Source organism: Trematomus bernacchii, unplaced genomic scaffold (assembly GCF_902827165.1).
Source record: "Trematomus bernacchii unplaced genomic scaffold, fTreBer1.1, whole genome shotgun sequence".
Taxonomy (NCBI): domain Eukaryota; kingdom Metazoa; phylum Chordata; class Actinopteri; order Perciformes; family Nototheniidae; genus Trematomus; species Trematomus bernacchii.
This window is the reverse complement of record NW_022987593.1, coordinates 13,774,119-13,785,298: the sequence shown is the minus strand read 5'-3', so window position 1 is coordinate 13,785,298 and position 11,180 is coordinate 13,774,119. Positions and strand designations below refer to the sequence as shown.

The 11,180-nt window shown below is 41.1% G+C and overlaps 1 protein-coding gene across 1 annotated transcript in view; it reads left to right on the top strand.

The window, feature by feature from the left end:
* Window positions 1-11,180, top strand: part of LOC117481734 (E3 ubiquitin-protein ligase TRIM39-like) — a 937,572-nt gene that overhangs the window by 801,350 nt on the left and 125,042 nt on the right. The window lies entirely within an intron of this gene.

Here is an 11,180-nt window from a genome sequence, read left to right as displayed (position 1 = left end):
GTTTCCTGAGTGTGTCGTGTAAGCTCTCCTCTTTCCACTGTAGCTCCTCCTCTCACTGCAGGTTGTGTTCCCTCCCTCTGATCTGCATGGGTATTCTTCTTCTTCTTTTCTTTAATGGCGAATCGCTTCCACTTGGAGCATATATCGCCACCTACTGTTGATTTATTACATGTTTATACTAAATCCTTGTCCTCAGACCAGTGCTTTTGAGGAATTTGAAGATCAGCTTGTTTGCTTCATTTCTTGATTTACTTTCGTATATTGACTTGAAATCCATGTCCTTGACGTTGAGTTGTTCCAGTGCAGTTTTCAGAATGAGTCTTTGTCTGTTATAATCCATGCAGCTAAAAAATACATGATGTATTGTCTCTGGTTGTTGGCAACCATCACAATTGCCATTTGGATGTTTTCCAATCAGATGCAATGATGAGTTTAATCCAGAGTGACCCAATTTTATCCTGCTGTTAATGCTCTGTTCTCTTCTACTACTCCCCCAAGTGCTTCCCATTCCTACTTCCCTTTGTATCTGGTATAAATGTCTTCCTTTGGTGTTACTGTCCCATAGTTTTTGCCATTGTTGCTTGATAACAACTTTTGTAACAGATTTTACTTCTGCTCTACTGATGGGTACCATAATATCAATCTGGTTTGCTTTCAAACCACATTTTGCCAGTTGATCCACTACTTCATTCCCTCTAATACCCACATGCGCTGGAACCATGGATGTATAATAAGAACTGGATACAGCGTGGGAGGCGGGGCCTCATTCATTCCTATGAGAGTTGCTCATTCGCGCATGATGATAAAATGGCCCAACTTTTGAGAGAGCGAAACGTCACAGATTACCCGGCATGCCTGAGAAGTACCCGTATGTGCGCTCATAGCGCATGCGCAACTTTAACCATGCCCCCCAAAATGCTCGTTCACATCCACCACGTCAATTTGCGTACACGTAACAGCACCGCACGTTCATGACAGCATGGTAATGGGTTGTTATTATGATAGATTTGATATTACCGAGGCGGCAGTTAGCAGCTAGCGGTTAGCTAGTAATTATGCTAATTTACTCATCAATCGTTATGTACTTTTACGCTGTAACAGGATCTAGTGATATCCAAGCAACAGAGCTTAATTTAGCGTGAAAGAATTGTTGCACTGTATATATATATATATATATGTATATGTATGTATATATTGTAGTGATCACTAATTAACTAGGTTACATAATTCACTCATGGAACTACAGGTTGGGGGTATTGTTTCCGCACGGACACATATGTTGACGGTACCTACTGTGTACCTACTGTGTGTCCTCCCTTTCGCTTTCTCTTCTCTTCTCGGGCTGCGACCCGACAGCATGTCCATTTCTGCTGCTCAATAAAGCGAGATTTGCACCTTCGATGCACCGCCTCCGACTCCCTTCTCTCGGCACTACATTGGTGACCCCGACGTGAGTCTCGCGAAGTATCCGAGACTGAACCGAACACAGCAAAAAGCGCAGCTTTTCTCTAAATGCCGGAGATTCTTGGAGACGTCCGTGGCTGCCACGTGCACACAGACTGTGGCTCGGTGCGCCCTCCGGAATGGCCGCGGACGACGCTCGCCATTTCCACGGGTTTTCGGCACTGGGGGACAGCAAGCCTTCGATGGAGCCGATACACAACCTTGCCTGGTTTATTCGGGACATGCGGCTGCATGTCCAGCTGGCGACTAGCAGCTAGCGGCTAACGACATCCGACTGTTTTTTTTTGTGGTGCCGGAGAGGAGGTTCGATCAAGTCTGGTCGGCCTCGTGTGGATCCTCTCACAATTTCGCCCACCTGTTTTTGATCGTGGACAGGACGGCCCTTTTGAGTTTTTTTCTGGTGCCTGAGAGGAGGTTCGACCATGTCTGGTCGGCCTCGTGTGGACCCTCTCGCTTTTTCACCACCTCGACGGCGGCTTCGGACGTTGCCCATGCCTTCTTCGGCCCGTGGGTGGCGCGCTTCTGGACCCCGTCTCGCCTCGACTCTACGGTTTCGGACGTCGCCCATGCCTTCATCGGCCCGTGGGTGGCGTGCTTCGGGACCCCGTCTGGCCTCTCCCCTGTCCACGGCTCCCTCCTCCCGGGGACACGGCTCCTTCCTCCCGAGGACTTCGTACCCGCCGCCGCTGTGCCTTCGCCTGCGGCCGGGCAGCGCTCCTCCCTGCTGGGGACCACCGGGATATTCACGCCTGTCCCCACGTCGCAACACAGCGACCCTGCTTTCTGCGGCCCCCTGACGACGGCCCGTTCCGGCCCGCCCCCCACCCCCCGGTGGGGATGCCCTCGCCCTCGTTGGGGCCCCTACCCTCTCCTGCGGCCCCCTTCCGACGGCCCGTTCCATGGCCCGGCCCTCGCCGGCGGCCCCGCCCTCCTCGGCCCCTGTGGTGCTTCCTCCCGGACGCGAGGATTGTGTCCATGGTTGAATTCTGGGGGGGCTTGTGTAGTGATCACTAATTAACTAGGTTACATAATTCACTCATGGAACTACAGGTTGGGGGTATTGTTTCCGCACGGACACATATGTTGACGGTACCTACTGTGTACCTACTGTGTGTCCTCCCTTTCGCTTTCTCTTCTCTTCTCGGGCTGCGACCCGACAGCATGTCCATTTCTGCTGCTCAATAAAGCGAGATTTGCACCTTCGATGCACCGCCTCCGACTCCCTTCTCTCGGCACTACAATATATATATATACAGTGCAATAAGCTTCTTAGTGCAATAAGAAGCTACTGTACAGGGACGTTAATCTACGTCGGTAATATTAACTTTATTTAATACAACATTTACGGTACAAGATTTAATCATACAGCCCATGTAGTATAATATTTTACAAATGATGAATTACAGCAAACATGTGCAATATATCCATTATTACAGCTCCGTGGGCTGGCAGTAAGGCGATATGGGTCCGTTCTTATTGTGCATCCATGGGTAAAGATAAACGCATGTAGTGCTGAACACGTAACATGAACGTGCCGGGCGGCGCGGTCCCGTGGGTTAGATGCGCGTTCATAATGCAGAGGGAAATAACTCACAGAATAACGTTATTAGCACATTTTTACAACTTGAGGAACGAATGTTTTTAATAAGGGCTATACAAGTGTTCATACTGGGTAGTTTATTTAGTTTAAAAAAAATTATCCAACGATTTACAGACCACTCTTTCCCCATGTAAGTCAATGGGAAAAAGTGTTTCCGGGCCTGGCAACCAAAAGGAAGTGTAGTACCGACGAATATTTTCATCTGAGTCCGGCGCACTTCCTGGGGGCTTGGCTGGAACCATAGACTGTATATATAAATGGACGTAGGGTCCGTGACGTCACCAAGCCCCCAGGAAGTGCGCCGGACTCAGATGAAAATATTCGTGCTGGCCAAACGGCGGTACTACACTTCCTTTTGGTTGCCAGGCCCGGAAACACTTTTTCCCATTGACTTACATGGGGAAAGAGTGGTCTGTAACTCGTTGGATAATTTTTTTAAAACTAAATAAACTACCCAGTATGAACACTTGTATAGCCCTTATTAAAAACATTCGTTCCTCAAGTTGTAAAAATGTGCTAATAACGTTATTCTGCGAGTTATTTCCCTCTGCATTATGAACGCGCATCTAACCCACGGGACCGCGCCGCCCGGCACGTTGATGTTACGTGTTCAGCACGACATGCGTTTATCTTTACCCATGGATGCACAATAAGAACGGACCCATATCGCCTTACTGCCAGCCCACGGAGCTGTAATAATGGATATACTGCACATGTTTGCTGTAATTCATCATTTGTAAAATATTATACTACATGGGCTGTATGATTAAATCTTGTACCGTAAATGTTGTATTAAATAAAGTTAATATTACCGACGTAGATTAACGTCCCTGTAGCTTCTTATTGCACTAAGAAGCTTATTGCACTGTATATATATATACATATATATACATATATATATATATACAGTGCAATAATTCTTTCATGCTAAATGAAGCTCTGTTGCTTGGATATCACTAGATCCTGTTACAGCGTAATATAAAAGTACATAACGATTGATGTGTAAATTAGCATAATTACTAGCTAACCGCTAGCTGCTAACTGCCGCCTCGTTAATATCAAATCTATCATAATAACAAACCATTACCATGCTGTCATGAACGTGCGGTGCTGTTACGTGTACGCAAATTGACGTGCATGATGTGAACGAGCATTTTGGGGGGCATGGTTAAAGTTGCGCATGCGCTATGAGCGCACATACGGGTCCTTCTCAGGCATGCCGGGTAATCTGTGACGTTTCGCTCTCTCAAAAGTTGGGCCATTTTATCATCATGCGCGGATGAGCAACACTCATAGGAATGAATGAGGCCCCGCCTCCCACGCTGTATCCAGTTCTTATTATACATCCATGGACGTCACCCATAGGATTCTGCAGAGTTGCCGAGAAGCCCTTAGTAGGCGTAGTCGGCCACTAACGGCTCGACAGTGACGTCAGAGTCTAACTCCCGCCTGCTCCAAATAAGGGCAAAGAGGCGGAGCCGAGGCGGGACCTGCTGCCTCCGAGCTGGAAGTAACAGAGCTAGCTCAAGCTAAGAAGCTAAGCTAACATGCTCCCCATCTGCACACTGCCGTCACATTTTACGTTTCTAAGGTAAGCGGACATGAAACTATTCAGCAAAACTATAAAATAATCTAAGTTATTGAGTTTTTAGCATAATACTTCAGAATCTTAAAATCCCTTAACGTTTGTATGTAATGTGCTAAATGCAACACTGGAATCAAGCAAATTAATATGTTTGCATGACATTAGTTATTTATATTTTGCTATCACTTAATTATACGTGTAATACATTTAAGTCAAGCTAAGGTACAGTACATGTGATGGTAGCTAGTTAGTGCTCTTACCTGTGAGGCCTCCTCCAAACAGCATTATAACCAGACTGTATCATTAAAACTATAAGTACCAGTTCTAGATCCTTGACTTTAGACAAACAATTCTAAAGACAAAATGTATTTAAAGACCAATCTTTATTTGAAGGTGCCTCTTAACCTGAGATATTAGTTATACAGTAATAGTATTGACAATCTAAAAAAACTGAGCAACTCAACAGTCAACTTTATATTTCTTATTGTCTAAAGCATTTATTATTTTGATTTACCCCCACTCATATTCAGTGTGGACGGATTGAGACAGCGTGGTGTCCAGAGAGCTGCAGAGACTTCAGGGAGAAACCTCCGTGTGATGGACGTCCAGTCTGTTGGTTTGGAGAGGACTGAGGGTCTTTCCTCTGTGAGGAGGATCAGACCTGATGGAGGAGCCCATGCATAGCTGATACCACCTGATCAGGCCTAATCTGTCACTTTATTTGACTAAATGTGTTTACTTATACATTTAATAGGTTTACACCTTCTGTCCATATGTGCTTTTTTATTTAAAACATTTTTGATGAACTTTTGGTTCACATTTCAATAAATTGAATTTGTATTTGCACTCCTTTTGTCCATTATTCTTACTGAAAATGTTAGATTACACATTCACATCTGACTGAAGATTGGCCCCATTTATTTGTGACGTTGCAAACTCTGCGGTACAAGGCACAAGTGATGTGAAGCTCATAAAGTGAGGCAAATAGAATTAATCAGCTGATGGAGTGTAGATGTGGAAATAGGTGCATTCGATCAGCTGACTTTGTTTTCACAATAAAAGTAGTTTCTTAGTGAATGTCCTGTACTGGTCTTAAAATCTCATAACATCAGCTTTTAATTTTCCTCTTGGATGTTCTTCTTGACCCTCAGAGAAGGAGGATATGCTGAGTCGTGTCTTTCAGGCATGTCCTTTCCTAACAAAAATTACAGGAAACATAAAACATTATTATTGTGTTATTTATGAAAGCGGTGTGTTTGTGTGTTTAGGGGCTGTAGATATAATTATTTTATATGTTTTGTATGTTTTTTTTTTATTTCAACAGTGAGATACAAAGACAATCAGATTATGAATGAACAGTATGCATCAACATTGAAATGTATTTTATTATCAAAATAATATTGAACTGTTATCAAAACGTAGTGCAACTGTAGAAGCTTGCTCTGTTGTCTCACTGAAAGAATCACTTTTACCACGTTTTTTTACAGACAATATTGAGAGATAAATAGTAGCAGTTCTCACTATGTGTTAAATAGCTTTGCTTTCAATACATTAAATTAGAAAGCTGACAAGTCATATTGCTTGTTAACATCTAAATGTAACCTTTTGCATGGAAAAAACCCTCAACTTAACTGATGTGTAGGTGATCTAGTATTTAGTATTGTTTAATGGAATGTATATCAGTGTATTAAAGTCAATACTTCATCTATTTAAACCAATATCTTTCTTGATTCTTTGTACAGTATGAAAAAAGAGTATTTGTACCTGTGCTGAAGTTCACTGCTGTGAGGAGTCCAGTGCTGTCTCTCACTCTCTGGTCCAGCCTGTCTGGACACTTTAAACAAACAGATATATATGTAAAGAACCATGTGTACAAACAATATAACTTATTATCTTCTGTTGAACATGTTGGATTGTGTATTGTCCGAGTCAGGGTCCTTTTTATTTTACTGTAACTTTGGAAGTTGTGTTACCAATGCTTACTATTTATTTGATACCAATTTGGTAATGCAATTAATAAAAACAACAAGGTTTGGGTTCGTTCTTCAGATGACTGTGACGTTAACGTGTAAGCTCAATAATGAACTCCAGCTCAATCAACCATATTGTAATATCTAAGTAATCATCTTGAAATATGACATTAATAATTGTAATATACACACATCTTATTGTGAGGTTGATTTCACATACACTACTTCGACATTAGCTTGTCTACATACTCAAGCATAGCCAATTTAAATTAACCTTAGTGATGCATACAGTTCCTACCTACATAATAAAATATCTCTCTAAGTTACAAGGATGACCTTATTTGATCAACCTCAAACATAAGCCGTTTGTTCTACAGTATTATCCCACTTAACGCTTAACACTTGTCTATTTCGTTTTAACCTTTATATATACGGTCTATGGTTTTAACTTGGAGGCTACGATTAGCATCGTTAGCACCGATGTAGCTACCACTCGCTTACACGCACACACATTCATTACGTAGCTGATTAAAATCATAAACACATAAATAAAGTACTCGAATTTCACTTACCGCAAAACCGCATTCATGCACCGTCTGTTTTAACCGCAGAGCGAGTCACAATAGTCCGATATATAAGCATGAAGAACAAACAAACACGGCCGGGGTCAAGTTGTGTTCCCTGGATGAACTGAGCAGGCAGAGTCCCTGTAGCTTCACGGAGCAGCTAGCAGAGAGACAAGAAGCTAACAGCAGCAGTCACTTGACAGTGCTGTCACTCAATGTGACCACGCCCTAATTTATGCAAGAACTTTAAGACCTAATATAAATAAAAGGGTCGCGTTAGAAAACAATTCACTCACAGATTCATAATCATGAAGGTGGAATCTAACTATATCTATAATAATATTTATTGGATCCATGGGTAGAAACATGTTTTTTTAGGCTGTAAAATTGGGCATTTTAACATGGGGGTCTATGGAAATTGCTCCTTTCTGCAGTCAGCGCCTATCGGCCAATATATGAACTGCAGTTTGTGGCACTTCCGTATTGGCGTCCCGGCTCTTCCCCAGAGTTTGCCGCTTGGCTGGAACCCATACAAATTGAACAACAATTCCCAGATGAACTAACCTAAACATAATGTGTAAAATGTAATGTAAAATATCCTGACGACATTCTGAAGAGAAGTTGTTTATACACTCCAGAGCTGCACTGGAGTCAGAGCAAATGACCACTCGCATTGGCTGTATTTCTTCTACCCACTGAAGTGCTAGTGAGATAACCATCATCTCTACTGTATATACTGCAATGTGATCACTCGTCCGCTTTCCCAATTTTACTTTTAATTCAGGAACATAAAATGCACAACTAGTTTGACCATTTTCTGGATTTTTGGATCCATCAGTAAATATTTGTATAAACTGCCCATATTGTTCATGTAGAACAGTATTCACATAAGCCTGTACATTAATTTTGTTTTTCATTGAATGTAACCGTTTCAATAAAGATACATCTACTATAGGTTGAGGTAGCAACCATGGTGGAACAGCTGATAACAACACCGTCGGACTAATATTCCATTCTTTAACTTTGAATTCCTTACATAACTCCGAAACACAAACACAAAAACTTTCTTTTTTAATTTTGTTACTTTCCCAACTTGTTTTTACAGTTTGTTTAGTAGGGTGAGTATCTTTATGGCCCTGTAGATTTGCCCAGTAATTAACAATTAACTGTTTTCTCCTCAAAAAAATTGGTATTTCTCCGACCTCTACCTGAAGTGCCGACACTGGTGTAGATCTGACTGCCCCACAGCATATCCTTAGTGCTTGTGCCTGGACTCTATCTAATTTTTGAAGAGAAGAGTATGCAGCTGAACCATACACTATTAGTCCGTATTCTATGGCTGATCTAATTAAAGCTGTGTATACGTTCCTCAAAGCAGCTTTATCAGCCCCCCACTTAGTGCCTGCCAAGCACCTCATAACATTTAAAACCCTTTTACATTTATCTACTACTTTATCAATGTGAGTACTCCATGTGACTCTCTCGTCCAACCATATTCCCAGAAATGTAAATGTCTTCACTTTCTTTAGTTCTTGTCCATAAAGTTTTAACCTAACCTCCTCACCTATCCTTTTCCTCGTAAAAAATAAAGTTTCAGTTTTTTCCACCGACAATCTAAACCCCCATGTCAGAGACCAGCTTTCAATTTCCGTAATGGCTTCCTGAATCTTACCTACAATATAATTTACATTTCTGCCCCTTTTCCAAATAGCTCCATCATCTGCAAAAAGTGACTTACCGATATCAGATCCTACTTGTGTATATATATCATTTATCATGATAGAAAACAAAAGAGGACTAATTACACTCCCCTGCGGGGTTCCATTTTCAACTTCATGCCTTCGAGAATAAGAATTGCCAACTCGGACTCTGATGGCACGGCCAACAAAAAATCCATAATCCAATTATATACATTACCTCCCAGACCCATAATGTCCAGTTTTATTAATAATCCTTCCTTCCACATCATATCGTAAGCTTTTTCCACATCAAAGAATACAGCTACAACACACTCCTTATTCGCTTGGGCTTTCCTAACTTCAGATTCCAGGCACAGCAGTGGATCTAAAGTACTCCGCCCTCTTCTAAACCCACTCTGATAAGGAGTCATTAGTTCATTTTTCTCAACGTAGTATGTCAGCCTTTCTGTTATCATTCTTTCCATAACTTTACACAAGTGCGATGTCAGAGCTATAGGTCTATAACTGCCTTGACTAGTTGGATCTTTCCCAGGTTTTCTAATAGGAATAATGACAGACTCTTTCCATATTATTGGCAGCTTCCCTTTCTCCCAAATCTTATTATACATCTCCAACAGCTTTCCTAATGCAAAATCACTTAATTTGGTCAACATTATATAACATACATTATCTTTCCCAGGAGCAGTCATTTTACACTTACTTAATGCTCTTCTCAACTCTTGAATAGAAAAAGGTATATTTACAACACTCTGCGACGAATGTCTTTCTTCATATACATTAGGATGTTCATCTAACACTTCCTGCCTCCTGATCTTACCTTCTTCTGTCAAATTTTCCGAAGAATGAACTTTGACAAAAAATGTTGCTAGAATTTCTGCCTTCTCCATAGGACCAGTGGCAATTTCCCCTCCATTCTCTAACACTGGCAGGTTACTCTGCTGTCTAATTCCCCTCATCTTCTTAATCATTCCCCATACTTTATCTAATGGCGTAGTTCTCCCAATACTTGAACAGAATCCTCTCCAACACTCCCTTTTTGCTCTTTTAACAATTTTCCTTACCTGAGCCTGTGCCTTCTTATATTCTAATAAATTGTGTAATGAATGTGTCTTTCTTAGCTTTCCAAACAGCCTGATTTTGTTTCGGATTGCATCATTACATTCTTTGTTCCACCACGGTACCATCTTAACACATTTACTAAGTTTACCAGTTTTATTCCCAATAGATATTATGATTAGCACTTTTAATTATATTTGAAGTAAATTGCTCATTTATATCATCAATACTTCCTGCCATATCAATCTGATCAAATTCATTATCACACAATTTAGCAAACATCTCCCAATTTGCTTTAGAAAAAGTCCATCTCATGATACCGTCTAGCTCAACCACATTACTTATATCAAACTTGATTATAATCGGAAGATGATCACTCCCAATACTGTTATTTGCCAATACTTCCCAACTGCTACCAGAAGCTAATTCACTTGTTACCAGAGTTAGATCGATCGCAGACTCTGTTCCATCTCTAAAATTGAGTCTTGTACCTTGCCCATTATTTAAACAAACTAATTCCTTTGCCTCCATTCGGTCCTCCACCACCTGTCCGTTGTAATCTGTTGATCTCCCTCCCCACATTGTATTATGTGCATTAAAATCACCACACCATATTATTTCATTTCCTTGGCAAAGACTGTCTAATTCCTCTATTTTGAGTTTATTACATGGATTATAAAAATTCAGGACACTAATATTCCTTTTATTAATCCAAACTTCTACACCCACTATTTCTAAATCGTGACTGTTCTTAAATGTTAGCCTACTATAAGACATTATTTCTCTGATAAAGATTGCACATCCCCCTCCCTGACCATCATTTCTATCTTGTCTTATAGCACTATATCCCCCAATAATGAAGTCCAAATGATTCTTCAGCCATGTTTCTTGAATACAAATAACATCTGGTTTTTCTTTTAACTGATATATATAGGTCTTGAATTCTTGTCCATTTGCAATAAGGCTTCTAGCATTCCACTGCAGAATGAGAAAAACCATCAATCTATTCACTAATCTGTGAATCATCCTTATTGGGGGCTAGCATATCATGTATCATTTCAACCGTTATATCCTTTATCCCCAAAAATTCACCTGCTGCTTCCACTATTGTTTTCAGTCTTGACCTCTTTTTTGTTTGTTGCAAAGCAACATTCACCACTTTTCCAATAAAGGCCACACATTTTGACTTATTAACAATCAATGCATCCTCTCCTATCACACACTTATGTGAACACTTTG